The sequence below is a fragment of the Capra hircus genome, chromosome 21 (genome assembly GCF_001704415.2).
Source record: "Capra hircus breed San Clemente chromosome 21, ASM170441v1, whole genome shotgun sequence".
Lineage (NCBI taxonomy): Eukaryota > Metazoa > Chordata > Mammalia > Artiodactyla > Bovidae > Capra > Capra hircus.
In genome coordinates this window covers 63,830,304-63,855,904 of record NC_030828.1, presented here as the reverse complement: position 1 = coordinate 63,855,904, position 25,601 = coordinate 63,830,304, and the positions used below count along the sequence as shown (strand labels likewise).

General features: G+C 60.6%; 1 protein-coding gene across 3 annotated transcripts in view; it reads left to right on the top strand.

Moving 5' to 3' along the window:
- Positions 1-25,601, top strand: part of CCDC85C (coiled-coil domain containing 85C) — a 78,005-nt gene that overhangs the window by 33,130 nt on the left and 19,274 nt on the right. The window lies entirely within an intron of this gene.

Sequence of the window (25,601 nt, the reverse complement as noted above, 5' to 3'; positions counted from 1 at the left end):
GGGTGGCCCCGCGCCCCCCTTATTTCTAGCTCTGTCTCTGGCGAGGTAATCCTCTCCTTTGTTGACAGCCTGACTGATGTCCCGTTTCATCTGCCCTTTTCTCTGAGCCTGTGTCTGGCTTCTGGCCAAACCCCTAGTAATCACACAACTCACTAATCCTTACGTTTGCGGGCTCTGTGGGCTGGTCCACCCTGTCCCGCAGTCCCAGGAAGGCTCAGTTTCCTCCTCCCCGAGGGCCCCGCACGGCTGTCAGCTGGTCTGCGTCCCCCTCGCTGCCGACAGAGTCCCACGGCCACTTCTGTCCTGATCGGCCCATCAGGAAGGTGCTGTCTTCTGAGTGTTGGCATGTGTGTCCAGGGGTCCACAGAGGAGGTCTCTGCGGCTCTCCCTGCCCCTGCAGGGAAGCTGGGCAGGGGGGATGTGCCTTCAGACTCCTGGGGGCAGAGGTACCAGGACATGGAGGGGCAGAGGAGGCTGGAGAAGATTCTGAGGGGTCCAGGGGCCCTCTGAAATTCACACACTTGGCTACTAGCACCTCCGCCCTGGGGCTACAGGCCTGGGTTGCACAGCAAAGAGACCTTCCCCTGGCGCTCTGCTGAACAGCTGTGGATGCCCCCTAATACATAAGACTGGCCCTCCACTCCCAGTGGAATATGGGCACAAGGTGGCAAAGGTGGGCACTCTGGTACCCCGGCCCCCTAGGCAGAGACAGCAGGGCACAGAGACTGGCCCAGGGCCCCGGTTTGGGTGGGTCTGGTCCAGAGAGGCCAGAGTCGGGGAGCTAATTCTTGGAAAGCGGGGAAACGTCACAGACACAGGCCCCCTGAAGACACCCATCCCATCGTAAACAAGCCTGCATCTGCTGTGCCCTGGGCTGGAGTCCCTTCTGCTCTGAGAACGAGGGCTCTGATGGAGCTTTTCTGTCTTTATTTCTTTAAGTATTTTGTTTTTATTTGTTTGGCTGCGTCGGATCTTAATTGTGGCACGCAGGATCTTTACGGAATCCTTAGTTTTGTGGCTTGCCAACTTAGTTGTGGCATGTGGGATCTAGTTCCCTGACCGGGGATTGAACCGGGAGCCCCTCCCTGCATGGGGAGGGAGGAGCCTTAGCCACTGGACTGCCTGGGACGTCCCACCCCATGGAGCTCTTTACAAAAGTCCAGGGGTCCTAATGGAGGCCTTAGCAGAGGGGGTCCTCTGCTGGTCACCACCCCGCCTGGTCCACCTGGAGGATTCCTGACCCTGCTGTGCCCCTGCCTCGGTTCCCGTGGGTCCCAGTGCTGCCCCGTCTCATCAGCCACCAGGCTGTGTGTGCTGCTGCCTGGGTCGGAGCAGGCCTTTCTGGGGACCCTGGGACTGCTCCTGCCACACCATCCCCTTGTCAAGCCAGACCAGGGATGGGGGCTGCCTTCCCTGTCCCTGAGACGCGGGCCCCAGCAGAGGTCCTGACCCTGGCCGTGATGGCTGCTCGAGGACTCGGGGGAGCTCTCGATGTGGGGTAACGGCAGGGGGTTGGCATCCGCGGGCCTCGCCTGCCACGTGACGTCTGGGCGTGGCGGGCGTGGTGGCATAGCAGTGCCCTGACCGTGGCCGGCCCTGGGCGTGGCGGGTCTCATGGAAGTTCCGGCTCCTCTGGGCTTCCGAGATGGGAGCCCCTGGGCCCCTTGCTATCAGCGGAGGGTGAGGGACAGCGAAGCAGCCACAAGTCCACCGTTGCCAGCAGGAGGCAGGCCCCCAGCCTGGAGGGACATGTCTGGGTCTCAGGGGGTTGATGGGCGTGGAGCCGGCTTTGCTCAAGCCCTTTTCAGGGCAGCAAACACCTGGCAGGAGGCGGGCACCTCCTGCCCAGACACCGGCACTGCAAGGCTCCCCTGCTGTAAACGGGTGCAGAGGTCACAGGGTCAGCCGAGGGTGTGTGCATTTTTGTCTCAGGGAGCTGAGGAGGCCTTGGCACCTTACTCACTCTCCAGGAGGGTGTGGACAGGGCACCCCACCTCCCTGGATGGCTGGAGGAAGGGGAGGGTGGGGGGCGGGCAGTGGGGCGGGGAAGGGAGAGTCGGGAGGCCGTAGGTTAGTGATGAAGAGTCCAGCTCTGAGTAGATCAGTTCTGGATGCAAAGTCTTAGACCCACCCAGGACCGTTCTGGGTGGTGCAGGCACTTGACACCACCCTCAGGAGCCTCACTTTTCCCATCTGTAAAATGGAGCGATGACAGCACATCCCTCGTCGGCCTGAGTAACTCGCGTGGTGTGTTTGGCAGGACGCCTGGCATGCAGCACGTGCCGCGCGGACTTGGTCAGTGGCTCTGACGGGGGTGAACGAGCCTTTCCCACAGTCAGTGCTCTGGAAGGACCACACGGTTTAAGCCCGGAGGATGTGGGGTCCTCGCCGCCCCCTCCCTGGTCTCCAGGGACCCTCTGTGACATGTCCCTGCCACTGGTGTGTTGTGTCCGTCCGTCTGCTCGGCTGGGCCCCCAGCTGCCTTCGCTTGCCCTGGGGTGGGGGCCGCCCACGTGCCCCTCCTGCACCGTGATGTCTCTTCTAGGGGGTGTGCCCACCCTGACCCGGCCCGCGGGGGCCCGTGTGTGTTTGTGGCCATTCCAGCGTGTGTGTTCTACTCGGGTCAGGCTGCCCGGCACAGACTCCTCTTGTAGTGGAGCAGCAGGCAATGGTTATGGAGCAACTGGGGCTGGCAGGGTGGCCGTGGCAGGGGGTGAGGGTGGCCCTGGCGTCCTGCTGGGCTTCCCATCATCACAGTGGCAGCCTGGCCACGCACCCGCCTCTCGCTCTCCGGGGCCACGTAAATCATGGGGACACACACAGGCCCCCGGGTGGGGCTTGTTACCCGTCTGACTTTTGGTCTTCATGCGCTGGAGCCAGATTACTGCCACTCAGGTTGGATCATCTCTGGGAGAGAGTGTTCTCGATGGCCCAGCTTCTACCAGAGAGGCTGAAATTGCCCCCTCTCAGTATAGCACATTGTGTGCCAGAGGGGTGCCTGGCCCGGCGCCCCCCCACCGGAGTTGGCTCTCCTCTGCCGTGGACCTGCTCCCTGAGTCCCGTGAAGGACCACAGTGGAGGATGGTCTCTAAGGAAGGGGCTAGCACCACATGGAAATGCCCCGCACAGGAGCAGCAGCCTTAAGCTGTTGGCAGAGGTGGGAGGGGCTGATTGCGGCTTGGGCCTCCTGCTGGGGCTCACAGAGGCCTGTGGTGCCTGGCATGGTCCTTCCCAGCTGATGTTTCCAGATCCCCCACCGCCTGCTCCCCTGCTGGCCTGGGGAATGCCGAGGGACTGCCTGGCGGTGGGACTCAGCCACCCTCTTCCCCTCAATTTCCTCCCCACACCCAGGCCCTTCTGTCCCCATGTTCAGAGACCCCGGCCTCTGGGACTGGAGTTTTCTCGTGACCCCCCCCTCCCCGGGCCTTAACCCCTGGGCTTACAGAGGGCCAGAGCAGTGCTCTGAAGCCGTGCTCTGCTGTGTTTACGCAGGCTTGTGGTATTCCCACAGTCCCCTCCCCCTTTGCCGGCTTGTTTGCCTTGACGGGCAGGCAGGTGTCAGTACCATGGACGGATGCCGTTGGTGGGGCGTGGAGCTGTGTCTGGGCAAGTGGGCGATCTGGGCACACTTCCTGCTGCCTCAGTGGCAGAGGAAACTTGTTCAGCAGTGGACTCTCTCTGTACCCTCAGCGTCTTTGTGGGTTAGATGGGAGAACTTAATGTGAGCCGCTTGGTGAGGTTGCGGTGAGGCTCAGACAGCATGATGGGGCAAATGAGCTTTGTGTCTGTAAAGAAACCTTCAAGCTTTAAAGAGCTGCAGGACAGGCGTCCCAGCTTCATGTCATCAGTGGGCATGAACGCTGTGTACCCTAAGACGGTGAGCTGCCAGGGGCAGGAGCCTTGGGCGCTGCAGCCCCGGGTGAGGCCCAGGGCGGGGGTGGCACCCCTTGTCTTAGGACCCCCAACCCCCTCCACAGCTTCCCCTTTCCCCCTGCCCATCTTTCCACCCTGGGTTCTGGGTTGAGGCTTCGGGAGGCAGGGGTCTCTGAAAGGTCAGCTGAGGATCACACAGGTCAGCTTACCTGGGTGACCTTGTTCCCTCCTGCTCAGAGCCCCCCGGGACCTGACCAGCTGGGTCCTGTGACTGCCAACCGTTGCATCGTGGGGCCCTGGGAGCCCGTTCCTTGCCCACCGAATGGGCGCGCAGCCTCTCTGCCCTGTGGCTGTGAGAAGTACCTGGGGGGCCTGGCTGGGTGGAGGGCAGGGGTAGCAGGACTTACTGCAGTGCTTTTGGACCAGGGACCCGGGAACAGGGATCCCCTTGCGGCTGTGCTGTAGCCTGAGCTAACCGTCCCTGGCCAAACCAGCGTAGGGGGACAGTGGGCCCAGTGGGCCATGACTAAGCTCTGAGTACAGCCACTTGGCTGCATGCTCAGGGGCCCGGGGCCACCCGGGGAGGCTCCGTGTCCTTTCGCTGCGGCTGGTTGTCCCCAGCGGCCGCTGCTCCCGCCCAGATTCCTCGCAGTTCCTGAGTGTTCCCTGGACAAGCACACGCTCCTCACGGCCTGTTTGCTCCTTTCTGCCCCCAGCTGCTCCCCACCCCCATCCTGTCGCCGCCCGCACCCCCCTCCCCACCCCAAGCCGGCACAGTCTGTCCAGAAGGTCTCAGATTGGCTGAATGCCCTTCTTTTTTCTGTAAAGACAGTTTAATTTGGGCTGTCCCCGAGAACCCGTGACAGGCTGGACATTGTTGACTGGTGTCGTGAGATGAGCCTGGATGACCCAGTATCCAGCCTGCCCACCCCAGCTTTGTGATGGCCTTAACCAGACACTCCCCACAAGGGCCTGTGTCAGGCACCACCCGGGAGGGGACACATGGGATCTGGGAGAGGCACACAGTCAGATGGTGGAGGCTGATTTCAGGGAAATGGTGATACAGTGAGACAAGAATCACAGAGAGCTTGAAGGGCCGGTGCAGAGGGCAAGCGTGTGTGGTTGCTCCGTTGTGACCTATTTTTTGGGTCCCACGCCCCCGCTGTGGACCGTAGCCCGCCAGGCTCCTCTGTCCATGGGATTCTCCAGGCAGGAATCCTGGAGTGGGTGGCTTTCCTTCTCCAGGGGATCTTCCTGACCTGGGGATGGAACCCAGGTCTCCTGCAAGGCAGATTCTTTACCCACTGAGCTAGAAGGGAAGCCTGCTATGAGGGAAGAATACTGGAGTGGGTTGCAATTCTAGAAGGCCGTGTGGGCGAGGGGGTGTCGGAGAGGCGCTGCCTCTTTCCTGACGAGCTTGACCCTGGTCTGCAGCTGCAGGGCGGCCCAGGCAGGTGGACGTGTCTCGGGGTCACCTGGGTCCTGCTCCTCTTTCCCAGCCACTCCGGGCGTGGATGGTGGGGGGTGGCAATATGCACCAGGGGAGGTACTCTCCAGGTGAGAGGGCCAGGAAGTGGTGAGGAGGCCGCGGGTGGAGCTACAGGGTGTCCAACTGGCTAACTCCTTCTCTTTGGAAAATGAAGGGCAAGCCAGAGAACATTCCTCATCCATGCTAACGGGAGATGGATGCTCTCACGCCTGCTAATGGCAGTGTGATGGGGCCAGTCCCTCTGGAAGGCAATCTGGTGACTTTTAGAAAATCGCAGAGGCATGGCCCCTTTGGCCCAGCAGTCCCTGTGCCAGGCATCAGTCCTTATCAGGCGTGCAGATGGGGCCCGCCCCAGCCCTCTCTGCAACCGAGCTCGTGATGGCTGAGTTTGGAGACAGCCGCGGGGTCCCCTGCCGAGGACCCGTGCCTGCCACCCACCCTGGTGCCCTGGGAGCCCAGCTCAGAGGGAAGGCGGGACTCATCCAGCCCCGCCTGGCTTGTGCCCAGGAGCGGCCCGGCCCACCTGCTCCCTCATGGGCCGTTCACAGGACTTCTTGCCCGAGGAGAGGCGCGCAGGGGCTGCTGGCACACGGAGGCCCCAGGCGGCCCCCGGGAGGGGTGATTTATGCCTGCCTGCTGGCAAGCTCTGCGCCTTCTGCCAGCCCTGGGGGAGCGTGGCGCCTGGCGTCTCCCTGCCTGCTCCGCCGCCCTCCCCATCTCGCCCTGATGTCTTGCAGATTCCGAGTGACCCCTTAATCACCAGGCAGTTCGGCCTCCTCCCCGGGGCAGGGGGATACACCTGCCTGAGGTCCTCTTGATGGGCCAGCTGGACCCCACGCTGCCTGTGTCCATGGGCTGGGGACTGGGAGGTGGTCAGGGCAGGGGTGAGCAAGACATGCCTTGGGCCAGTTCCCAGGTGTCCTGCCCACAGCCCCTGCTGGGTCTCGACAGGATGAGCGATTGGCTTGAAGGGGCTGCTGGCCACGCCATGCCATCTGGCGGGGCTATTGTGGGCCACACAAAGGATGGAGCGCGGCAGGGCAGAGGCCGGCCGCGTGGTGGACAGAGGAACCGGGAGAGGATCCTGGCCTGCCAGCCCGCTTCTTCCTTCTGTGGCCGCGGCTTCAGAGACCTGGTTTATCACTTCCTGGGGCGCCGAGGGGGCAACTCCTCACCCCCCCACCCCCAGAATCTTCGGCTAGAATGCTTTAAACAACTCTGATTCTGAGCTGATTTATTGCTCTGCTAAGATGCAAAGGCAGTTTTATGTAGTAGGTAATTAAGTGGCATTACGGACAGCTCGAGAGTAAGTGGCTGCTGTTTTAATAATTAAAATAAATGACCCCTTGACTGCTTCCTGACTCAATACTCTTCTCAGTGTCGAGACCCTGGAGAGGGATGGGGCACACGCTTGTGGGTGTGTGTGTGCATGTGTGCGTGCGCGCGTACGTGGGTGTGCGTGTGCGTGTGTGCATGAGTGTGAGCTCCTGTGTGTGAGTGTGAAGTGTGCAGGGGAGGAGGAGGTGGCAGTGCCCTCAGGATCTCTGGTTTCCAGGACGGCCCTCAGGGAGCGCGTGTCACTCGGAAACACCTCCCTTTCCCCCTTCAAGGCCAGGCTGACGCAGGGCGGATGCCGGGCGTCATTTCCCACCACTCTGGGGCACCCCTGACTCGGCCAGCTCTAGTGCCCTGTGGCTGTGGCCACGCTGCCCCCGGGGAGGCTCGGTTGCGGTTCTCATACGGCGAGGTAATAGCGCCCGCCTCCCGTGGTAGGCCTGCAGGGGACCCAGGGACATGCCAGCCCTCCTTCACTGATGGGGAGGCGGTGATCGCCAGCTCTGCGTGGGCACCGGCTGGGGGCCACCGCTGTCCTTGAGGCCCGCGTGAGCAGAGGGGGTGGGCACAAGGTCACGGGCAGCAGAAACACTGCAGGGAGTGGGACTCAGTCCTGGGAGGGATCCCGCTCCTGGCTGGTTGGAGCATCTGTCCGTCCAGACAACCTGCCACCTGCTGGGGGCTGTCCACGCCCGGAGGGGCTCGGGCCAGCCTGCTGGAGGAGGCCATTGTCTTCTGCCCTAGACTGTGCTTTTGTTTTGTGGGGGAATCACCTTCCCCTAAAGATGTGGGTGTCACACAGTGGCACCTCCATGGTGTTGCCCCTGGGCGGGCTGCCTGCCAGGCGTTTCTGGGTGGCGAATGGCCCAGTGAAGGAAGCAAGGGACCCGGTGGGCAGTTCCGCCTTGAGGTCCTCACGTGAGTGACCCAGGAGAAGGGGAGAGGAAGGAGGGGAATGTACACATGTTGGGGGGTCAGGCCCGGTACTGAGCTCCCTATGTCCTGCAGAATCGAGTTTAACTGAACTTCCCCTGGGCTTCCCAAGTGGCGCTGGTGGTAAAGAACCCTCCTGCCAATGCAGGAGACATAGGAGACACGTGTTTGGTCACTGGGTCGGGAAGATCCCCTGGAGGAGGGCCTGGCAACCCACTGCAGTATTCTTGCCTGGAGAATCCCATGGACAGAGGAGCCTGGCGAGCTATGGTCCACAGGTCATAGAAAGTCAGACACTGTGGAAGCGACTTAGCACAGCACAGCTCTGCAGTGAAGGTGCTTCTTTCACAGCTGGGAGAGTGATAACTCAGAGCCAAAAGCCACACGGCGGGGTCGGCGTGAAACCACCTCCCTCCTGGCCCTCCATACTCGGTCTGTCCTTCACTGAGGTGTCCTAGGCCCCAGCGTGGTGGGTGGGCACAGTGTCGGGAGCTTGTGGGTTGCCAGGCCAGCTCCCTTGCCATCTCGTGGCCCCTGCCTGGCCCAGAGCCTGATGTTGAACTTGCAGCCCTGGGGGCCCCCAGGAGTGCCATGTGGCCAGCAGGCGCCTCCACCATTATGGGCCTTGGTGGTTCTTTCTGGAGCCTGGAGTGTCTGAGGCTGCTTCTGGCCTTTGCTGTGCCCGGCCATGCCCGCTGTGACGACGCATGGAGGGGGTAGCACACTGAGGCCGAGGGATGCAGAACGTAGCCGGGCCGACCAGGCTCCCAGGCAGAGGCAGGCCCTGGCACAGCCTGGCCCTTGGAGGGTGTGTGCCACCCTGTCTGTGGGTGCCTCGCCCTGGCCCCACTCCCCTTTGCTGCCATGAGCTCCCGGGGCAGGCCTTGGTCCTCAGAGTCTGCCTCCGGGGCTGGGCACGGAGGAGGCACCCTCTGAGTGTGATCTGGGCCTGGGTCTGTGGTTCAAAGCCCCTCCTTCCCGACCCTGCTGATCTGGGAGGCTCCAGGCTCCCCGACGACCCTGTCTTGGGCTAGCAAGTGTCTTTTCTAGCCGGGTAGATGGATGGGTGGTTGCCAGGGTGGTTCCGTTGCCAGAGGGACTTGCCCAGGCTCATGGCAGCCCAGGGCTCAGATCCAGACACGCTGAAGCTTACTTTTGCCTATCGCAGCAAGGGCAGCCATGGGAAGGTCACCCTTGGGTGTGGGTGCTTCCTGCGGGACAGGCACAGCCTCCTGAAGCTGCCCCCTGAGAGCCGTGGCCTGGGGTCCTGCCTCCTGGGGGCAGAAGAGAGGCACTATGGGCCCAGGAGGGATATTAAGGTGTGGGGTGGGCGCTGGCAGGGCCCCTCTGTGCTGGGGTTCTCTGAGGACCTGCTGCCGCCTGTCCCGTCCCTCCCCTGCTTGCCATCTGCGTCATCCCTGAATTTTGGATCCTGGACACTGAAGATGCTCCTGAAGATCCAGGAGATTGCGCGGCACCCAAGGCTGTGAAATAAGCCTCACTCCTTCCCCTCGTGCCCCTTGTCCCTGGGAGAAGGGCAGGGCTGCCTGAGGCATCTCTCCTGTGGCTCAGTGAGCTCGGGCACAAGCTGTGTTTGGGCCTCAGGGTAGGAGGAACTTGCGAGACCAGGTCAGAGGTCTTCAGGTCCAGCCCACTGGACAGGCTGAGGCCACGCCATGAGGCCACGGCTCCGCCGGGTCTGGCACAGAGTGGCCACAGCTGCCCCCACGTGCTGCCCTCCAGGGGCGGCGCCAGCTGGTGGTGTGTGCACGTGAGCCAGCTGTCCTGGCTGGACGGAGGGCCCTGACCTGTGGCTACAAGCCAGTGCTGCCAGTGTAGCTGGAATCCTGGCGTCCCCCCTGGACTTGGTGGTGGGGGGTGGGTGGCTTCTCTTCCTGGTTCTGAAACTCCCTGGACCCCGCTCTGGATCCGGGTTCCCCATAGAAGGGATTTCTCACGTTCCCAGGGGCTCTGGAATCAGGGAAGAGCTGGGCGGTGGCTGTTGATGAACCAGACTGCACCCCTGGGGAGGTGTGCGACCCACACAGCGACTCCCAGCTCGGAGTGTTTCTGCACTTGGGGCCTGGTTCTGGGGGTGGGGCCGGGGTGGCGGGGCAGCGCGTGCATAGCTTCCTCCCTCCGGGGCCCTCTGAGAGCGAGCCTGTCCTTGGCACCCTCACGCCATGGCATTGGAATGCCCACAGGGGAAGGGCTGGGCCCACTGGACATCGCCAGGCCTCCTCCTCCGCCTCTCCAAAGAGAGCCTGGCGCCGGAGGGCTGGAGGGCTCTAGAATTGCAGCGCAGGGGTTTTGTCATTCCCCGGGCACCCCTGTGCTTCTGTGCAAGGCGTTCTTGCCAGCACTGCTGCCGTCCGGTGATCTCACCTCATGTGTGATGGTCACCGTGTCCCAGCTGGGAACCCAGGCTCAGAGGGCTCACCCCAGGATCGCCCAGTCCAGACCCTCTGCCTGCCCCTGCGCTGGCCTGAAGACCCCTCTCTTTGCCGGGATTAAGTCGGCAGCCTTGGGAGGCCACCACTCAGAAGCACCCTGGCCTGAGAGTTCCTGGATCTCATCCTTGGGGTCCAGCACACGTCTGCCTGGGGAGGCAGCTGGTGTGAGCTGATTCCTGCGACAAGAGGAATTCCAGGGCTGCGTGCTGGGGAGGGCCGTGAGGCCCAGGCACAGATTTGATTGATTTTATTTCTAAGGGGATACATATTTCTCAGAGAACAGGACGATCTGGAAAAGTAGAAAGAAAATCAAAACACATTTAGCGCAGTACCCTCTCCCACCCCGACCCTGCTCTGAAGGGTCCTTCTGCCCTGCAATGTGCCATTGACATAAGCCTGTTTTGTTCATAAAAACATAAGAGTGTTTACTTTCTCCCTGGAGCAGGCGTGTTTTGGTGGCTGGTTATCTTGCTGGGGGTTTAATGTGGAATCTGGCTTTTTTCACTCAACATTGCACCAGACGCTCTCTTCCTCTCAGTCTTCCTAAACCTTGTTAGTGTCTGTACGACGTCCCTTCAAGTGAGTTAACCAGAATTTACATGACTGTTGCTCTGTTGTTGGAGAAACACAGATTGTTTCCTGAATGGGGGGTGCTTTAGCGGTCGGCCTCTGCTGACTCAATGGACATGCGTTTGCGCGAGCTTCAGGAGACGGTGAAGGACAAGGAAGCCTGGCCTGGGAGGAGGGGTATTGGTTTAGGGGCTGTGGTGGGACTCTAGGTCCCCTCATGGTGATACTCCAGGCAGCATGGCAAGGTGGCACTCAGGATGGCTCTCATGGGAGGTGACGCTATGTGGCTGGAATTCCTTGGCTTTTCCCATTCTTGCCCTTAAACATCTCCAAGAGCAGGTGCGTTCGTTTCCCAGGGCTGTCCATCCCTTGCTCATTCCTTCTCTGCATGTGAGCTGTTTATTCCCCCCTGAACTGTTTGAGAGGAGTCAGAGTTAACACACACCTTCAACCCATGTCTCCTGGGAACAAGGACTTTCCCTTCGGTGATGACTGTATGGTGACAGGGCCCGGGGATGGAAGCCGGCCCTGTGTGCACCCGGCACGGTGCTTTAGAGCAGCTGCTTTCTTTCTTAAAAAAGTATTTACTTATTTGGCTATCACAGGTCTTAAATGTGACGGGGTCTGTAGGCGTGGCACATGGTCTCCAGAGCTCCTGGGCTCAGGAGCTCCAAGGCACGTGAGATCTTGGTTTCCCAACCGGGGATTGATCGTGTCTCCCCTCCACTGATTCGTAACCACTGGGCCACCAGGCGAGTCTCTAGAGCAACCGCTTTCTGATCTGGGGCCCCGTGCAGGGTCACACCCTCCCCTTGGTCGTCCTTCCTTGGGAACCTTTCCTCCATCTTCCTTTGATGGTTCACGGTTGTTTTGAAGAGCAAGGGAGCAGCCGCATGCTTGGCTCACGATCGGATTCCAGGCTCTGCGTCTGGGGCAGGAATGGCCCCAAGGGGATGCCGTGTCATCAGCCCGTCCTGCGGGGGCCACCTGGTGTGGCCCGTCTTGGGAGTAGACTTCCCTCTGTGGGGTCAGGAGGTTTCCCACGGTCAGCCCACTGGGCGGTCAGTACATGGAGTTCTGTGATTAATAAACCACCCCTGGGAAGCGCTTTGAGGACACACCGGTGTCTTGATGCTCACCCTTGAGAGTCTGGCATCCACTGGCTGCTGTGGCGGTGACTTTTCATAACTTCCTCCGTGCACCTGCACTCGGCGACTGGAATTCTGCTGGGGCGGGGGCGGGGGCGGGAGGGAGGGAGGGCTTCCCCTTCTCGCTCAGCAGCCTGTGCGTGTGGATGTGCTTTTACTGGTGTGGATCCTTGTTTTATCCAACGTGATTGCGATCCCTGGCTTTCTCTGTTATTGTCATTGTCACCTTGCCTGGGACAAACAGCTGGCTAGATGCCAGGGAGGAGAAGGTGGGAGTTGGGCCTTGATGCGTGTGTGTCCACGGTGGGGGCCACGACCTTGGGCAAGCTGGGGAGTATCTTGGGGTCCCCCGGTAAGCCCTGATGTTAGGAAGAGGGGCTGGGAAAGGCTGACCTGCAAGGCCCTTCTGCTCCCTTGGGGATCCCCTTTCCAGGCCTTGTGTTGGCTCCCTGCTGAGACTAAGCGCTGGCTGTGGGGCAGCTCCTGGCGGCCAGCTGTCACCTGTCACCTGTGGGCGTGACGACGCGGAGGGTGGCGCCTTGGCCCCGCCCACCTCCCGCTCCCCCGCCGCCTCTCCAGCAGGGCCCTTCCTCCGCAGGGCCAGGGCCGAGGCCTGTTTGTTCTCGTTGGTAACCAAACGCTGACCTCATCCTGGCACCGGCTGTCCTGACCTTCGGGTCTGTCCGCGTTCATCTCTTTCTTAAAGAAACAGCTGCGTGGGCAGGGGTGCTGCTTGCAGTGACGGGCCCACCCTTGCTGTGCCCACCTGTGCCCACCATGCCAGAAGGGCCCCTGGAGGCCTTCAACTTTCTCGTTGTACAGAGAAGGTGTTATGGGGCCCAGAGAAGGCAGGCAACCTGCCCAGGGTCACACAGCGAATGGTGGCGGGCCCCGGGCCCTGGTGCCTGGACTCTGCTCCCTCACTGCTGGTGACCCTTTGCCGTGACGAGCCTCACCGGTCCCCTCTCAGCCCAGGGCGGGTGTTTGATGCCGCGGAGAGGGCTGATGGTTCCTGCTCTGTGTAGCGTATGGGATGTGAGGGTTAGCCACCTTCTCTACCCAGAAACGTGCAGAGGGCCGGCGCACTCCAATCAGAGGTGCCCTGGGGGAAGGACTTCCCCTGCCGGAATGGGCAGGCGCTGGGGTCTCCCTGGCAGCTGAGCCTTGACTAGAGGCGCCAACCCACTGAGGTTGCGGTGGGAAGGGAAGGGTTTTCTGGGCCCTGCCCAAGGTGAGCGGGTGACCTTTGAATCCTGGAAGCTCATGCACCCCCTCCCTCGTGGGGAGAGCGGAGGGTCCAAAGGGCAATTCCAGCTCCGTTGACTTGAGTGAAAGGCAGCCTGGGCCAGAGGGTTGTTCAGAGAGCTGATGCCACCTGGGGAGGCTGGCAGGGCCAGGTGAATCCCCACCACCCGGGGCACCATTGTCAGCACCAGCACCTGCAGGGTTGTAGCCCCTCTCTGCCAGGGTCTTGTGTGGCCTTTTGGGGGCCCCTGGGAGCCTGGTCTGTCTCCATGGTACGCATTGAGGGATGGGCGGGGATGGCTTGGCCGGCAAATGCAGCCAGCCCAGACCCCACGCCCAGGCGCTCCTCGCAGCATGGCAGGGATGCGGCTGTGCGTGCCTCCTCCCTGCCAGGTGTAGACCAGGGCCTGCCTGGGGCACTCCATGCCCCGTGAAGGCCCCCACGATGACCCAGGGTAGACCTGCAGGTCTGTGAACTTCCTCAGAGGAGCTGGGTCATGCAGCAAATCATAGCCCCGCCAGGTGGTAACTGGCTCCTGCCCGTCCCCCCAGGTGCCGCAGGAGACCCCTCCATCCACATAGCATGGGGCCGTCTGGGGTACAGGCTTCTCTGCCCAGGAGGAGCTTCGTCCTTCCTATCCCTGAACCTCATGCCTGGACCCCCAGCTTCGGGGTTTGACCCCATCCTTGCATCCTTCGAATCAGACCTCCAGGTGACCTGTAAGCACATTCTCCCTGGCCTTGCTCATCCTGGCTGTTGTTGCCACGGGGGCCTGGGGTCTGGTGAGTGTCGGCTTGGGTCATTTCTTCTCTTGCCACGTTCCTTCTTTCCTGGACCCACCTTTCTGCCTGGGTTTGGCTTGGGCTGCCTCTTGAATCCTGTTTCCTGGGGCATTGAACTAGGGTGGGGGGGCAGTTTGCTAGGAAGTAGGGGGCTGAGCCTGGACTCAGGCTCACGTGCTTGCTCATTCCTTCCCCGCTCCCTGTAGGCCACCTGCTATGCATCTGTGAACACGGGGCTGGGCGCTGGGGTCTGTGCAGCCCCAGGGGTCCAGGCACGTAGGACCCTCACCTGTGCTGGGACTCTGTTTACGGCGGGGAGGAGTTCCCCGCAGTCTATGGAATCAGCCGCGGTTTGTTTCTCCATCACAGCCAGCTCAGTAGTCCATACACTCCACGCTCTACAAGAATCTCAACTTAAAATAGAGGAGGGGGCATTTGTTTTATGAACAAATAGTACCACCGTTGCTTCAAATAATCTCTGGGTGTGACGGTCCTAAATTGGTTTTGTACCCCACTATTACAAGCTGGTGGTGATGCATCAGCCTCGCCAAATGTGGAAGCGAGGCAGATGCAGGGGGCTCGGGTGGGCCAGGCCCCAGGTGGGCAGTCATGCAGGGGAGGTGTCTGGCCGGATGCCGCCATCTCCATGGTGACTTGGTGCTGGTGGCGCAGCTCAGAGGCAGGGTCCCCTTGGCTGGCGGCGTGGAAGCCTCTGCTCACCACTCCTTCCCATCAAGGTCATGCCGCTGGGATGTGGGCAGTGGAGAGGATGGGGCTGGGTTTTAACTGAGCATCTAGTAAGTATACCAGGCACTGAGCCAGGGGCTTCCGGAGTTGCTTGCTACCTTTCTCAGCTTGCTCAGTCCTCGTGGCAGCCTCCCAAGGCTGGTCTCTCTCATCTCATTTTAAAATGAAGCTGAGACTAGAGTGGCTGGGCATGTCACCCGAAGTCACGCAGCCACAGCTTTTATTCCCACGGCTGCCGTCACAGATGACAGCCTTGGGGTGGCGTACACACAGATGGGTCATCTTATAGCTCTGGGGGTCAGCAGTGCTAAAGTCCAGGAGTCAGCAGGCCTGACGGGGAAACCTTCTGCCTGTTCCAACTTCTGGATGCCACCCGCTTTCCTTGGCTCATGGCCCATCCCTGTCTTCAGGGCCAGCAGTAGTGCTCATTTCTGACCCTTCCTCACTTCACACATCCCTCTGACCACATCCAGGAACGGCCCTCTGTTTTTCACACTCTCATGAGCCTAGAATGGGCTCCCCTGCATCATCCAGGCTAGTCCCTGCTCTTGACTGCTGTGACTTTAATCACGTCGGCAGTCTCTTTGGCTGTGTAAGGTCACGTATTCATAGATTCCAGGACTTGAGAGTGGGCAGTTTTGGGTGGACAGCAGTCTGCCAAGTCCAGTTCGTAAGTGCAGGCTGGTATCTTTATCATGTCGCTTGGGGAGATGGAGGCTCGAGGGTGTTGCTGGAGCTGGGCTCTTTCACTGGTTTGTTCCTCTTGCGACGTACGCTGTCCACAAAAGGAGTTGGTCCTTCACCGGCTAGAAGGGTGCGCCCTCCCTAGGGCCTCGAGGGAGACACGCAGAAGTCAGGCTTCTCCATGGTCCTTCGGTCACCAGCCACCTGCTGTGGGTGTCCTATCAAGTGGGAAGGGTGGTTTGCTGTCCCCACGCCGCGTCTGTGTCATTTTAACGGGCGGGTCCTCGCTGCTCTGCCTAATTGCAGGGGTGCTGCCCTGCAGGGGCTCTGAATCACCTCTCGGTCCTGCCCTCAGCCCTCTGGGTCACCTGGGCCTCCTACCCACATCTCTCTGGGCCTGGGCAGGGGAAGGGGCTTGTTCAAGGTCACAGAGTGGTGGGGGGCAGAGAGGGGATGCGCCCTTATCCCTGAACTGCCTGCAGGAGGATGGCTTCCCTCTGCTGTCAGCCCCCCATCCTGGTGGACCCTCCTTTCCCTGTAAGCTCTGACCTGCCACCACTGGGTTGCTGCCAAGGGTTGGGGGTGGCAGCAAAGGAGGCCCTCTGCTGTGGGTGTTTGTAAGGTTTTCCAAAGCTGTTGTTTTTGTTTAGTCGTTAAGTTGTGTCTGACTCTTTGCGACCCCCTGGATGGTTGCTCACCAGGCTTCTCGGTCCATGGGATTCTCCAGGCAAGAATACTGGAGTGGGTTGCCATGCCCTCCTCCAGGGGATCTTCCAGACCCAGGGATCAAACCCAGGTCCCCTGCATTGGCAGGCAGATTATTTACCATCTGAGCCACCAGGGGAGCCTGATTCATTCATGTTTTTACAGAATCTGCAAGACTCTGTCCAGATGCGATTCTGCCTCCAGAGCTCAATACCTGGAGCTCCCCCTTTCTCTTGCTCCCAAGGCCTTGAGCCCAGCACTGCAGCTCACCCACCGGTCAGGGTTACTGCTGAGGTGTCAGACATCAGAGCTTCTGGCTGTACCTCCAGGCGCTCCCCTGTATCTGGAATGGGGATCCCTGGGTCTGAGGAGCCAGCCACACCCAGATTTTCCCTGCTTCACCTGCCACGCCTCTCCCCACATCTCCTGCCCTGGCCCACGGCTGGAATGTGCCCTGGTGTCCTGCCCTCTCCCTCCAGTGACCTCTGCTGGCCAGTTGGCCCCATTCCGGCCCCACCAGCTTTTCATGCTTGGTTCAGTTCAGTTCAGTCGCTCAGTCGTGTCCAGCTCTTTGTGACCCCATGGACTGCAGCACGCCAGGCTTCCCTGTCCATCACCAAGTCCTGGAGCTTGCTCAAACTCACGTCCATCAAGTCAGTGATGCCATCCAACCATCTCATCCGCTGTCGTGCCCTTCTCCTCTCTCCTTCAATCTTTCCAGCATCAGGGTCTTTTCCAAGGAGTCAGTTCTTTGTATCAGGTGGCCAAAGTATTGGAGCTTCAGCTTCAGCATCAGTCCTTCCAATGAATACTCAAGATTGATTTCCTTTAAGATTGACTGGTTTGATCTTCTTGCAATCCAAGGGACTCTCAAGAGTCTTCTCCAACACCACAGTTCAAAAGCATCAATTATTCAGCACCCAGCTTTTCTTATAGTTCAACTCTCACATCTGTACATGACCACTGGAAAAGCCATAGCCTTGACTAGACAGACCTTTGTTGGTAAAGTAATGCCTCTGCTTTTTAATATGCTGTCTAGGTTGGTCATAGCTTTTCTTCCAAGGAGCCTTCATAGCTTTTCTTCCAAGGAGCCTGCTTGGTAGAGACGTACCTGATATTTAGCCAGGAAAGCAAACTCTCTTTCCTGCTCAAACCTGCAAGGTCTCCACTGTGGCTGCCAGAGGGTTTGGTTAATACATTCTGGGGTCCATGAACTTCCCCCTCCTCCCACCACTTTTAGACATCCTCATGTTCTGGTCTCATCGGGGTCCCTGTAGTACAGCTGTGTTTGCAGGAGTTTAGCCCCAGGGAATAGTCAGGGCCAGGCGGCATGGAGTCCCTCAGGGAAGGAGCCCAAGAAGGGGACCATTTGAACAGTCATTGCTCAGCACAGATCAGGGATCCCCAGCCCATGTGCACGTTAGAATCACCTGGAGGACGTCTGAATTGTATGTGGACATCCAGGCCCCTTCGCTGGAGTCCAGTTTAGTGGGTTTCAGGGGAGAAGAGATCAAATGTTAAAAGGTCCCCGGGGAGGGGAGCCAGGTGCTGTGGCTGAGACACAGGCCAAGTGTGACCCGGCCTCTGTGTGTTCCCCCTTCTGTGGGGCCTCTCGGTGGTCTGTTCAGCCTCTGTCACTGATTCTGAATCATTCAGAGTGAAATCGGGGTTGGTTGGGGAGGAGACATTAACAGGGCCGAGAGCTGCACTGGCGCCTGAGCACACAGGTTAATTTCTGGGTCTGCAAACTGAAGTGAAGTCGCTCAGTCGTGTGCGACTCTTTGCGACCCCATGGGGTGTGGCTTACCAGGCTCCTCCGTCCATGAGATTCTCCAGGCAATAGTACTGGAGTAGGTTGCCATTTCCTTCTCCAGGGGATCTTCCCAACCCAGGGATTGAACCCGGGTCTCCCACATTGCAGACAGACGCTTTACCCTCTGAGCCAGCAGGGGAAACTGAAGGTGTGGGGAAAGAAGTCTCTTTTTCCCTCTTTTCCCCTGGTTTCAGTCTGGCTTGTCAGGCTTCCTAAGCAGTAGATGGGGAGAATGAGTTTGAGTTTTCGGCTTGAGAACACCCTCAAGCTGGATCCAGACCAGGGCAGGTTCTAAGTGTGCTGGGCTGGTCCCTCCAGATTCCAGAGTGGGTTGAATTAAACGCTGGGCAGCCCCAGGAGGGCAGAGCACCAACCTGTGGGTCCCCGGAGCCGTGCGTGTGGCACACGGAGGGGCAGGGGGCACCAGGGGCAGCCATGTGCCTCGTCGGGACAGGGTGAGCGGCTGGCATGGGGAGCTCTCAGTTTTCATCGGTGAAGTATTCATTTCTCTCTGTGCCCATTCATTTTCTTGCCTCTGCAGGATCCAGATGAGGAAGGTGGGACACGGCTGTCTCGTTTGAGCTGGAGAGGTGGGATCTGAGGTTTCCAGGGCCCACTGTCTCAGGGCATGGATGGGGGAGCCGGGGAGGGGCTGGGTGCCAGCCTTTCAGAGCCTTGTGACCCCGTGAGGTCCAGAGCCTGGGGGCTGGCAGGTACCCTTGGAGGAGGGGAGCTCAAGGGGAGAGAGGGCCAGGAGCACGCCGTCCAGGGCAGAGCTCCCTGGGGCCTGGGCCCTGCCTTGGAGGCGGAGAGTTTTCAGAGCTGCCCCACAGTGAGAATGTATGCTCAGGGAGAGGGAGGGGAGGGGAGGGGAGGGGAGCCGTGGGCCTTCTCAGGCCTTGCCCTGTGTGCCTTGATGGGTGGCCTGGAAGAGCACCAGGTTTGGGGATGGACACACACTCACACTCACACACACTCACACACACACATCTCAACTTGCGGCCCTGCTTTCATGAGCTCTGTGATGGGACCGGTTCCTGGCACCCTCCGAATCCTGGTTTCTCCATCTGGGGAGTGGGTGAGAATCGCTGTTCCCCTGACCAGGTCAGGGCTGTGATTGAGCAGCGCCAGTCCCCATGGCCGTGATGTTCTGAGGGGCCCAGGGCGATCGTGTGGCCCCAGGGCTGCTGGGGGGCCTTTGAGGAAGGGTGGAAAGAGCCTTGGCTCTAGACAAAGCTGGGTTCACATCCTAATCCTGCTGTGTTTTTGCCCTGTGACTCTGGACTTGCTGCCTCGCCTCTCTGAGTCTCAGTCCCTCTGCAGTAAACAGGGACGGTGTGCGAGGGTCACGGGGGTGCCGGAAGGATTGGGCTTTTCTCAGTGCCTGCTGACGGACAGTAGTGTGCATGCTCCGTCCTGTCCGACTCTGCGACCCTGTGGACTGTAGCCCACCAGGCTCCCCTGTCCTTGGGACTTTCTAGGCAAGAATACTGCAGTGGGTTTCCACTTCCCTACTCCAGGCATACAGTCGGTGCTCAGTAAAATTTGCGTTCTCATTTGTTCTTTGTGGATGAAAGAAGTCTTTCTCATGCCTGAGGCTCTGGAAGTCGGCTGCCTTGGCCCGCACGCCCTGCGGACCCACCGTGGGCAACTCAGATGGGCCGGCCTGGCGGGAGGAGGGAGGTGCCGAGGCAACCTGCCCTGCTCAGCGCTGCCCCTGCGAAGCGGTGTCCTCGCAGGAACCTGATGTTCCTCTGATATGCCTGCTGCAGCCCTCTCGCCTTCATCCATAAATAATGCCTGTCTCACATTCAGCCCGCACCTCCTGGGGCAATGATGGGTGCCAGCAGACAGATGCCAGTGGGCACCGGCCCAGGTGCTCCCGAACCTGCCTGACCCACCTCCCTGCGTTTGCTCGCCCTGCACCCTCAGCTGGGACTTGCCTCCCATCTGTGCCCCACTTGCCTGCGGGTCAGCGTCCTGCTTGTTCTTCAGTGCTCAGGTCAGATGCCGCCTCCTTCAGGCAGGAGTCCTTGACTTCTTGTCAGCGTGTCCTTGCTCTCTCTCTGCCCTGTCATCCCAGGGCACTCTACCCTTTGCCCTTCAGCAGACGTGGTTATTCCTGCAGCTCCTTCCTTAGGCTGGGAGCCCCTCGCAGAAGGGGACCATGCCCTGGGACAAGCATGCTGACTGCTGATTCTGCCGGTACCTGGCCCTGTGACCTTTGCTGAGTGTTTTTTTCCTTCTCTGTAGGTTGGGCTTTCTGCTGCCCACCTGGCGGGGTTTCTGGGGGGGACTAGAAGGGAGCAGAGTGAGTGCTCCCCATGCCCCCTCCCAGCTTCATGGGGAAACCTCAGTGTTACCGCAGCTTCTGTCCAGCCTTCAGGCTCTGCTTGCTTCCTGTTCACAGTGGGGAGCTCACTCCCCGCTGGCAGCCTGGACTGTCATGAAGTTAGTGACTCGCCTTTCCGGTCCTGGATTTGGGGACCGTCTACTCTGTGAGAACGCAGTGCTCTGGTGACCTTTGGGATTGCCCAGGGTCGGGAGTAGGTGGGTCTGAGATTGGAACGCCCTTTAAGTCCTTTCAGGACACAGGACGGTCCCCGGGCTCGGCTGGATTAGTGTCCTTGTGGTGGTGGTGGTGGGGTGGTTTAGAGGGGTGGGGGGTGGACCTGCACGGCTCTTTCGTTAGAGGTGAAGGCAGCGGGAACGTCATCCGAGGGCCTGCCAAGCCCGCTCTGCAGGCAGGTGCGCCTTGCTCTGTGTCTGTCTTAGTCTGCTCCAGCTTCTCTGCGTGGCTTATAACCAACAGGAGTTTCTCTGTCTGGAGTCTGGGAGCCCAGGGTCAAAGTGCCGGCAGATTCAGTGTCTGGAGAGGGCTGCTTCCTGGTTCACAGATGGCCTTCTCCTGCTGTGTTGTCACCAGGCAGGGGGCGCAGGAGCTCTCTGGGGTCTCTTTTATTAGGGCACCAATTGCACTCATGGGGGCTCCACCCTCCTGACCTAATCACCTCCCGAAGGCCCTGCTTCCTAGCACCGTCTCGCTGGGCATTAGGCTTCAGCATGTGGATTTTGCAGTGGGGGCAGACACAAGCATTCAGAGCGTAGCCCCTGCTCCTGCAGCTGGTCGGAGCCCCCGGGGGTGGTGCTCCTGGTGGCCCTTGCCTGTGTGGCTCGGTGTGTCACTGGAGCCTTGTTTCTTGCCTTGGGGGCGGGGGATACCTCCCATGGGGTCACCTGTCAGAGGCGACAGCTCCACCACCTGGGCAGGTGGGAGGTGCGTGTGGAGACTGAGCCTCGTGGCTCAGAGCGGGGGCGTCTTCCGGGCCCGCCTCACTTGGTTCCGATTTACATGGCTGCAGGTGTGGGTAGTGCTCACTTGCCCCCTTGGAGGTGAGTCCTGAGATGGGGGAGAAAGGAGAGAAGCCCAGAATGGCTCCCGGGAAGGCAGAGATGCTTTTAGGAGCTGCTCTTATTCCCTGGGGCAGAGCGGGGAGGGAACCTGGAGCAGTGAGGGGGCCTCGGCTTAATGAGACCTTTCAGGCCCGATGGAGCCCCAAGCCCTGATGCCGCTAGCGACCCCTTCTTAATGAAGCGGGAGGAGAAAGGAATCAGATGTGGAAATGTCAGCCGTCTCTGGGCAGGGCGTCCGGGCGTGAGCCCCCACGGAGGGCCCCAAGGCATGGCATGGCTGCATCTCCTGCTAGTGACCAGCCACAAAGCCTGCCTGTCCCCAGCCCCTAATGGGGCCCCTGCTCAGGGAGAGGGGGCTGGCAGGGATCAGGGCCGGTGGGGACCCTGGGAGAGGCGGCAGCTGCAGAGTCACCCGTGTCGCTGAGTATCACGGCGCCCGCCCCCCGGCCTCCATCCCCTTCCTCCCGTGCAGAGAAGGAGAATCATAGTTTCTCCTGACCGTGGTGGGCACTGTTGGCGCCCTCCCAGGTCCCCCTGGCACTTAACGCTGCCAAGCCGACCGCCCGCTTCGCCTGCCAGCGCCTGCAGCTCTGCATGGGGGCTTGTCCCTCCCCCGTCCGGGTGGGCAGTCCTGGGGCACGCACACCCTTCGTCTGCCAGGAGCAGCTCCCGTCAGCAAGCCCCTGGGTCAGCGAGTGACTCTGAGGCCCCCAGAGCTCCCCAGAGGGTTGACACCCCCTGCCCTTGGCTCCTTCTGGTCCCCCCTCACCTCCCCACACCTCCCACCTGGGCTTCCCAGGCCCCCCTCCCACCTAACCGCTTGCCCACGCATCCGTGTCTCATCCAAATCAAGACGTAAGTTCGTGGTGAGACAGCGTGAGTGCTGCGGGCTGAGGTTCGGGGAGCACTGGCCCTTGGCCACTGGCCTTGCTCTGCCTGGGGTGGCCTGGGGGTGCCATGTCACGGTCACGGGCTGGGTGCTTCTGACTATCATTGTCGCTGCTGCTGGGGGGAGCTCACAGGATTGAGAAGGTCGACTCCTCTGGGGAAACCAGTTCGACCCACCCGGAAGGATGAATTCTTAGGTCCTCAGGTCTCCCAGGACCTTCTGGGCACCCAGCAGTAAGGATTATCAAAGACTTACAGGAGGCGGCCCCATAGCCTGTTAAACTCTATGAGCTAGGTGGGGAGGGGGTGACAGGGGTGATTGGACATGGCCTCTGGCCCCCAAATTCTTGCAGTTTGGACTGATGCTGAGGCTGGAGTGACATTGCCTAGCCGGGCTGGGGAGCTGGGCCAGGAGGGGAGATTTGACCTGGTGGCTTCCAGGAGGACAGGGTGGCCTGACAGTCAAGGCCACCAGGGGCTTGGAGACCTGCAGCTCCCTGACTCCCCCCGCCCCCATGGGCCACACCCCGGAAACAAGGATCCTTGAGGAGGGGTGTAGGGAGGCCTGGTGCTCAGGCTCTTGGGAGTGAGACCATTGTGGGGGCGTTCCCTGTCTCCCCGGATGGAAGGTGGATCATGAGTTCCCCAGAATTGGACCAGTGGGTCCTGCATGGGTCAGGGGAAGTCTGAGGGGATGGATACCTTGGCCAGCCCAGCTTGGGGATCCCTTCTGCAATCAACCGCCCCCCTTACACCCCACTCCTACCCCCACTCCCCTCCACCCAGCCATCAGGCCAGGAAATGACGCTTCCCTCCCTGCTGGTTCCACTCATTACTGCAAACCCTGGGATTAATTTAATTACACGCTTGTCTCCTAGAGGCTGGGGCATGGAGGCGCCCCATGGGATCCCAGTTGCCCAAGGCTGCTGGGGAGGATGAGGGAGCCAGGCCCTTTCTGCCGTCCCCTCCTCCCACCCCTCCCCCTACTTGAGGATCCACCTGGCTCTCATTCTTCCCCACTGCAGGGCACCTGCTCTGACCCCTGGGTGACCAGATGTCCAGCTCCCTGGCCCCAGGCAGCATGCACAGGCTGGTTTGGGGAGTTGAGGGTAGAGATAGTGGGGAGGGGTCCCACGGGGCAGGGAGGGTTTATCCGGGACTTTGAGGAGGCGGCCTCATGGCTGTTAAACCAAGCAGGGTTGGGCAGGCTCAGGGCTGGGCCTGGGGCTCAGGAAAGCCCCCCAAGCCAGAACTGGGGGATGTGGGCAGAGGGTGGGTGATGGGGTCCACTTTCTAGGCCATGATCTGGGCCCCCCTTGACATCAACAGGGGGCTTTGTGATGTGAAGGGGAATCATTTAATCCCTCCTCCTTTTTTATAAAGAAAGATCTCTCCCTATTCTAAAAGCATATTATTGGAAAACTAACAGGCAGTGGTGTGAATAAATAAAAGATCACCCGTCCCCTCGTGAGCAACACTGCAATCAGTATTTCCGTGTGCCTCCTTCCTGGATTTATTTCAATACACAGATATTTTTAAACACAACAGCAATTATATATGTGCTTTTGCGTCCAGTTCTTTTCACTGGCGTTAAAGTGTTTTTTGTTTTTTTCCTGTATTGTTGAGGAGAGATGCTCTCCCAAACGTCATTTGAATGATGACGAGGGTGTGAACTGTCTGCTGTTGTTGAACAAGTAGTTTCAGTTTTGGCCACTGTAACACCATCTGCATGGAGCTGGGAGGGTCTTTTTCCCAGGTGGTGTTCCAGGGAACCCTCCTGCCAGCAGTCCATGAAGGATACAAAGTGTTGGGGAGCCCAGGCTGCACCCCACCTCCGTCTTGGTGCTCAGAGGATCCAGAAAACCACAAATACTAAGGCCCTTCCCATCAGGCCTGTTTGTGTGGATAGGTGTGGACGGCTGTGGGTGCGTGTGGGTGGGTGTGGACGGGATGTAGGAGCTGCTGGGCAGTTTGGGCAGATGGGTGGGGGATGGCACAGGGCATGGACTGCAGTGACCGCCGAGGGCCCCCTGCCCAGGCAGGGCAGATCTACCCAGCCCTGACCTGGGTGCCGCGTCCTAGTGGGTGGCCTTTGGAGTCACCCCCCAGGTCCAGCCCCGCTCCGCCACTGCCCCACGTGTATATGAAGAAGCCCCTTGACCTCTCGGAGACAGAGCTACCCTGTGGCTGCCGGGGTCCCCCGTAGGGCTGGGGGTGGGAGGCTGGCGGGCGAGTGGCCTTCTTCCTCTCTAGAAGCCTCCACATTCCTGAGAGGTGACTGGCGGACAGCAAGGGGAGGAGTCGGCTGTGTAACCGGGGTGGGGTGGGCCGCCCCCATTCCTGCCCAGGGCTGGGCCACAGTCTCCTGGGCACACAAGCCTCCCCAGGGCCTTCTGAGGCGCTCGGGGCACAGAGTGAGCCCCAGCAGGCAGGTCAGGGGGCAGCTGGGCACCTGCAGGGGGAAGTGTCTCCCGGGCATCTCAGATGCCCATCTCAGCCTCTGCTGATGGGCAGAGGCTGGTGGAGCCGGGGCCGAGCTCCAGTGCAGGGGGGTGGTCACCCTCTGCCCCGTCCTCACGTGGAGCCTGGGCCGAGCTCCAGTGCAGGGGAGGGGTCATGGCCCCTGGGGAGGGGGCACCCACTGCCCCGTCCTCACAGGGCGCCAGTGGGCTCCTCATCGGCCCGCAGGCCCCGTGGGGAAGGGGCGTGATGTCCATGTCGCACACGGGGCCCCGCAGGGCTGGGGCTCCTCTGGGGTGGTGCTGACTCTGGTGCCTTGGTGCCATGACGGTCCCAGCTCGTCCTCTGGCAGCAGCCAAGCCCCCTTTGCCTCCTGCCCCTCCCCCGAGAAGGTGGAAAGCCCCGTGGGGGGCGGTGTTGTGGGTGGCTTAGGGAGCTGGCTTGCGTTGAAGGTCTGGTGCCTTCTGAGATGAAGGGTCACAGTGTGAGCTAGGAAGACCCTGAGTCCTGTCATGGGCTGCGGGGGCGGGGCAAGGCAGGAGCAGCAGGCTGGCCCAGGGGTGGGTAGGGTCCTGGCTGGCTCCTGAGCCAGGAGCCCGTGGGACTTCAGAGGTGCGCGGCAGGCCCCTCCCAGGTGCCCGCAGACCTGGGGAGGTGGCCGCACTGTCACCGAGGCGTCGCCCAGCCTCCTCCCTCTGCCGCTGCTGTGACCTCCCCTGCCCCGCATCCTGCCTCCTTCTGCCTGGCCCCTCTCCTGGCCTCCATCCAAGCCAGCTCCCTTGTCCTGGCCTGGAGGGACTTTTCTCTTCTGAGCCCATTTCCAGCCCCTTGGGGAGGGAGCACCAGGGCTGTGGGTAGCTGGGGTGGTGGGCTTTCTCCTGCTTCTGATGCAGCAGGCTCAGTGAGTCGAGGGAGGGTGGGTTTCACCCCCCTGCTGCATTCAGAAACTGGGGGCGTGTGGTTGGGGTGTCTCTGGCCTGGCCCCTGACCTCAGGAAAGGTGCTGGGTTATGCCTACAGTCGTTTGTAGAAGTTAAGATGGGACGGAGCGGGGGAAGCCCA